Raw genomic sequence first — 6804 nt, forward strand, 5'->3', positions numbered from 1 at the left:
AGTGAACATCTGCAGTATTGAAACTTTAGTTCTGTGAGTGCAGGCTACTTCAGTCTGGAACACAAGAGCTTGTAAGGGAAAAGTAATGTTGTCTTGCTAGACTCCATCAGAAAACCCAAGGGGTTCTGTTTGTTTGTTTGTTTTTTTTAACATTTTAAAAGACACATTACTTTTTATTTCATGCGTATGATTGCTTTGTCTGCATGCATGCGTGTGGATCATGCGTGTGCCTGACGCCCACAGAGGTTAGAAGAGGATGTGCAGCTCCTGGAATTGGATTTAAGGATGCTGGTGACTCTTTTGCAGAGAAACAAGGACTCCTAATCACTCTGCCATGTTTCCAGCCCCAAGAAAACTTTGACTCTCAGGTCATAAAATTTCAATCAGGATTAGGAGTATGAAATGTCTTGGAAGAGTGAATAGCAGTGGTTTGAGATGGCCATACTGATAAGAGAGTAATTAGAGAGCAACAGATTTATCATTGAATAAGACAAAAAATATTATATGAAAGTGCTGCATGTTGTGTTTAAAATAACAGATAAACTTATAAAAGACCAAGAATTATTGTTGCAATGTCTTAACCAAAGAAGATATCAGATAAAAACAACATAACATTCATAACATACCAGTCACCTTATGAAGAATGGATTTAAATTTAGGCAAAGAATTTGGTTATAAAAAATGGCAAGGTTGGTCATTTAATCAAGTTTTGTGGTTTTCTTTCTTTACTCTCCTTTGAGTAACTTCTTGCTTTGCATTCTTTGCATTTCACCCTACAAGGTAGACTAGTGACCACTGACGTTGTATACACATTGGAGTAAATCATAAGCAGAATTTCAACCTCTCTCTATGGAGACACAGCAGATTAGCTTGCCACCTGATCACTGGGCACAGCAGATCTAGTAGGTGGCACAGTGAATTCTGCCTAAGTGGACTGCAGGTCAGGTCTTAGTTCTGGGTTGACTTGCCGTCTCTTAGCTTCCATGTCTGCAAAGTAAAGACTCTTTAAAGTGTGTTTGTTTATGCCTTTGTATTTCTATTACTGTTTATTGTTTTGGTTTGTTTTGAGACAAGAGAGTCTTTCTTTTCTTTTTGTTGTTTTTTGTTCAGCTTTACATTTTTCTCTGCTCCCCTCCTTCAACCCTTCCCAGTTCCATGCTCCCAATTTACTCAGGAGATCTTGTCATTTTCTACTACCTGTGAGTCTTGCGGAGCTCAGGATGGCCTTGAACTCACGGTTTAGCCCAGGATGACCTTGATCCTCCAGTCTTTACCAAGTGCTGGGGTTTTGTGTGTGCACCACCATGCCAGTCTTCCGATGCTCATATAAGGACCACCATTAATGCGAAGGCACATGTGTGTGTGTAAAACTGTTGTACAGCACATACAATGACCATAACTCAAAGGCCCACTTGACCATTCTTATCACTCCGTGACTGTCTGATACTCATGCTGATACACCTACGCCTTACACTAGACATTGAGAAAATGGTGTAGAGCCAAAACAATATTTGATGCTCTCAAATTAGCAGCAGAAAAGAAGTGCTTAATAGAAATATCTTGGCTACATCAAGAACCTAGTTGCACTAATAAATATAAGAAGAGAGATATATAAATCCTGTTCAGTGTTTCTTGGGTTTTTTTTTTTAGCAATGTTGTGAAAAGTTTAACAAAAGAATCATTCCGAAAGGATGGAAGTTTCAGAAGTTTGCAGTTTGTTTGGAATGTTGGGCGCATTCCAAAATATATCCTGAATTTCAGCCAGACAAATATCATAAAAGAATTCATTAAAAGTAAACAAAATCAAATAAAGACTGGCAATTTAAACAGGTTTTTATGGTTTACTTCCCTTAAATTGACTCAAATATGCTAAGAGATCCTGTGAGTGATTCCTTCCACTTGCATTCCATCCTATAATGAAAAGAGGTAAGGTTATTGTATACACAGACATAAACAAAACCCTGCGTCTACATAAATACACACACAACGTACACATACTTTGAGTAGATTGGTTTATGCAGGTGGATGTGAGTTTCAAGGTTTTCCTCTCTCACTCAGAAACACAGAAGAATCACTTCACATGTCTTCTATTTTGCTGTCTTACACCATCTGTGTGGAGGAAAACTTTATACGGCGATCCTGGTTTCTGATATGCAAGACCATTTACACACATATCAACATACAATATGATTGTCACTGTTCAACTGAACAAATCAGTGCACTGAGGCACTAACACTTTCTCCAAATACAAGTGGCCTCTGCACAGGTGTAGAAACTGAAACAATTGAAGAATGAGTCTCATAAATAAGAACTTTACAAAACTGAAAAAAAAAGTCTAGTGGTTCGACAGTGAGTGACTTTGGAAAACCAAGATCAGAATGAGTGAAAAGCATTTATTGCACAAGCCTTTAAGCCTGGCTTTGATCCCCAGAACCCAAGGTGAAAGTCAGATGTAGGTCTGGAGAGTGGGTTCAGCAGTTGAGAGCACTGGCTGCTCTTGCAGAGGATCCAAGTTCGGTTCCTAAAACCTGTTTTCAGGTGGCTCACAACTGCCTGAAACTCCAGCTCCAAATGACCCAATGCTTCTGGGCTTCACAGGCACTACACATACTTGAATGTGCACACACACACATACACACACACATAAAATGATTTTTTTAATTAGAAGCCTGCTGTGGCACTGCCCATTTTTATCAGAGAGGTATTGACACAAGAATTGATTAGAAGCTAACACAAAAGCTACTCTGGAATTCAGAGAATGGAGGAAAAAAAAAAAGACCCTGCCTAAGCATGGTGGAAGGAGAGAGCAGACACCCAAAAGTTGTTCTGTGACACCCGCCTGTGCACAATGGAAAGTATGCCCCCAAGATCACACACATTGCATACACACACATGCACAATAAACACACACATACATGATAATGATGGGGGTATTTTATAAGTTGTTGATTTTATGATGGTAGTCAAATGGCAGGCATATTTCCTTTCATGAACACAAAGAAAGGAAGCTTGCTTCTGGAAGGCTCCAGAGACAGCAGAACAAAGTCATGAATTTAAGTCACATTCTGGTATAAATAGTATTTCAGTAACTAAAGACAGTGCTCATATCAGCAGATATTGGGAAGCTATGGAGAACTATCTTCCCATACATTTATCTAACGGCCTTGGAGAAGTCTAAAAAGACAGTGCAACAGTTGAAAGCACTTGCTTTACAGAGGACCCAGCTTTGATTCCCCACACCCACATGTTAGCTCATAACCATCCTTAATTCCAGTTCCAGAGAACCCAATGACCTCTTCCACCTTTAATGTGCACCAGGCACACAAGTGGAGCACAAACACACACACAGTAAAAGTGCTTAGACGTAGAAAATAAAAAGAAGTAAGTCTTTCTTTAAAAAAATAAAAAGACCTTAGGAGAAGAGAACATCGGTTGGTTGATTTCTAAAAATTATGCTTGATTTTCCTTCCCTTTGAAACAATGTAATATTTTGTTCTAAAATTTTCATACCCTCAAATATGTTCTTGGCCCAAGGACAGTCATGAGCATTTGTAGCTCACTGAATAAAGCCTTTGGAACTTCAGACAACACAGCACTACCTGAGAAGTCCGAGCTGAGCTCCTCCTCAACACCTGCAGAACTCCAGAATGCCGCCCCAGCTTCCCTTAGGAATCCACTTGTGATTCTCAAACGTCCTCTTTCTTGTTGTGTTCTCTAACTGAATAAAAAAAAAAAAGCAAAACTAAAAAAAAAAAAAAGAAATTTAGAGATCCAGTTAAAATTCAACAAGTTGGAAATTGGAAAATTCTTAGAATGACTTCATTGGAAACACAAAATATTCAGTTGAAAACAATACTCTGAATTTTCACCAGATCTTCAAAAGCCATTTGGTTTTCCTTGAGAAAAAGGAAGCAAATAATGCAATATTATTTATCCAATAGATTTCCTACCAACTGATAAAGAAAACTCTATCCAAAGCAGAAGAAACAACTGGCTACTGTCAGCAGCCACATGCCTACAGAACACACAAACTCTGAAACATTGAGAAGCAGGCAGTCAAATGAAAGCCAAATGATTTCTCATGAGAAATAAAGTTGATAATAATTCATTAACATCTCTACTGACCAAGAAGAACTCAAATCAAGGAAACAAAACATGAATTATAGGAGAAAATAAATCCAATGACATAGCAGTTGACTCATCGTTTATATTTAAAAGGGACTCCACGAGTGACACAACTGCGCATGCGGGTGGGGCCGGGCTGGGCCGCCACGGTGGAGGCCTTGAGAGTTCAGTGCAACTCCAGCTCGTGTCCCCGCCGCCATGAGCACCAAGCAGGTCATCTGCAGGTATTTTATGCATGGCATGTGTCAAGAAGGCAGACAGTTACCATCCTGAAAACCATCCTGAAAGAAGGCAGACAGTGCCTGTTCTCACATGACCTGGCGAATAGCAAGCCATCCACCATCTGCAAAAACTACCAGAAGGGCTACTGCGCCTATAGTGCACGCTGCAGATATGACCATACGAAGCCCCCAGCTGCAACAGGTGGAGCTGTAGGCCCTGCACCCCACTCTGTGCCCTCCTCGGGCTTGCCCAATCCTCACCCTTCTCCTGGCATCGCCACATCTGTTACGAGAACACATTTGCATGAACCAGGGAAGTGGGAGAAGAAGATGCTGGTACTCAGAGACTGCAACCTCACTGANCTTCATTCACTTGAATTCACTCAGCTGGGTCACAGTTACTTAACATTTACTGGATTGGTATGGCATAGAATAGGCATGCCATCCAGAAGAGCCAGGAGACCTGTGACCCAGTGCTCATGAATGCTGCAATTCCCACAGTGATCTAAGAGTTGTAGAACTCCATGGCTGTAAGCTGGTAGTGATCATATCCTACTAGGGAACTTGGGACAAGGACAAGGTGGCTTGAGGTCCACTTTGTGGTCAGATCTTTGTGTCCTGAATTCAGGGACTATGGGTACTATTTTTACACGGTCCTGTGACTATGTAACTGAGCAACTCCTGGGTTCCTCCCTGTCGTCCTCAGATGTGTATGTCGACATTTGAACACGAGATGGAAAAGGCTTTTGCCTTCCAGGCAAGCCAGGACAAAGTGTGCAGCATCTGTATGGAGGTGATCTTGGAGAAGGCATCTGCTTCTGAGAGGAGGTTTGGCATTCTCTCCAGCAGCAACCACACCTACTGCCTGTCCTGCATCCGCCAGTGGAGATGTGCAAAGCAGTTTGAAAATCTAATCATAAAGTCTTGTCCAGAGTGCCGTGTGATATCAGAGTTTGTAATTTCCAAGTGTGTACTGGGTAGAAGATCAGTATAAAAAGAATGAATTGATTGAAGCTTTCAAACAGGGAATGGGGAAAAAAAAGGCATGCAAATACTTTGAACAAGGCAAGGAGACCTATCCCTTTGGAAGCAAGTGCCTTTACCGCCATGCTTACCCTGATGGGCGGCTGGCAGAGCCAGAGAAACCTCGGAAGCAGCTGAGTTCTGAAGGCACTGTGAGGTTCTTCAACTCAGTGCAGCTTTGGGATTTTATCGAGAACCGAGAAACCCAGCAGGTCCCCAACACAGAGGATGTCGACGTGACGGAGCTTGGAGACCTCTTCATGCACCTTTCTGGAGTAGAGCCATCAGAGACCTAGACTCGGTGCTGACACCTTCATTTTGGGCTCCGCGGTCACAGCTTTCCAAGGCAGGTTGCGGAAGCCTGTCACTGACAAGGTGGTATACCTGGATGTGAGTGGTAGCGAATCCCCTTAGTCTCTAAATGCTCCACTTTCACAGCCCTGGTGAAGAGAAGGACATAAGATAACCAAGTCCATGGAATCACTACATTTAGAGTTGAGCTCTTAGTTGTACCTCCAGCCCCTTTCTCAGGGACCAGCTACATGGTCCAGCTGTTTTAATTGATTGCTTTTAAATGAAAAATAAAATAAAATAAAAATAAGGGACTCCATATGCCCTGATGCTTAAACATATATCAATATCCTTAGAGGACAAACATTGTCTTCAGGATTATCAGGTCATAAAAAAAGCAGGAGCAGTAAGTTAAGAGAGCAAAGGTAGCCAGAAGACACGAGGACTGAAACATCCCCTCCACAAGATGAGACCCACCAAACAATGGTCCCTCCATCAACAAGTCTCAACATAGTCTTTGAAAACTAGCTTCTATCTAACCTAGCAGGCTTTTCTTGGCATGACTTAACAGATGACCACCCTTTCGGCAGCACTTTGAATGGGATGCCTCCTAAAATGAAACAACATTGCTGGTGGTGGACAAAATGTCTACCTGACTACTTGGCAGCCTTGTTTCTCTGCTCCAGGCCCCAGTCAGAAACCAGATGTTGAAGACAAGCTCCAGAAGGTGGTAGTGTGTGGGAAGCAAACTTCCCTCCATTTCCCCAGTCTACACAAAGTAAATGAGGACATCTGAAAGAATGCTCCCTGAAGAACAACCCTAACATAGTTTCCATTAGCAATGAGAAATGTACTGGAATTTCTTCCTCTGACCACAGGCTAGGAAATTCAGGCCTCCTATGAGCCCATGTTTGAAGTTGCTGGGCCACAGCATATTTTTTGGTTTTTGTTTTAAAGAAACCTGGCATTTCCTCTCAGCTACATTGCTCTTAAGTGATTATGGTGTTGCTTCTGCGGAAGCATGACAGAATTAGTGTTGTGAAAGCAGCACATTTAAAATTGAACCAATCATAAATTATTTTCATCTTAAATTTATTGTGTCTGTCTTTTAAGATAATACTGAATGTTTCCATTTGTGTTTTAT

General features: G+C 41.5%; 1 pseudogene; it reads left to right on the forward strand.

Moving 5' to 3' along the window:
• Positions 1-4323: 4323 nt before the first annotated feature.
• Positions 4324-5773, forward strand: LOC126513798 (E3 ubiquitin-protein ligase makorin-2-like; annotated as a pseudogene).
• The last annotated feature ends 1031 nt before the right edge of the window (positions 5774-6804 follow it).

This window comes from Alexandromys fortis, unplaced genomic scaffold (genome assembly GCF_014885135.2).
Source record: "Alexandromys fortis isolate MF-2015 unplaced genomic scaffold, M_Fortis_MF-2015_v1.1 scaffold_117, whole genome shotgun sequence".
In the NCBI taxonomy this organism is placed as follows: domain Eukaryota; kingdom Metazoa; phylum Chordata; class Mammalia; order Rodentia; family Cricetidae; genus Alexandromys; species Alexandromys fortis.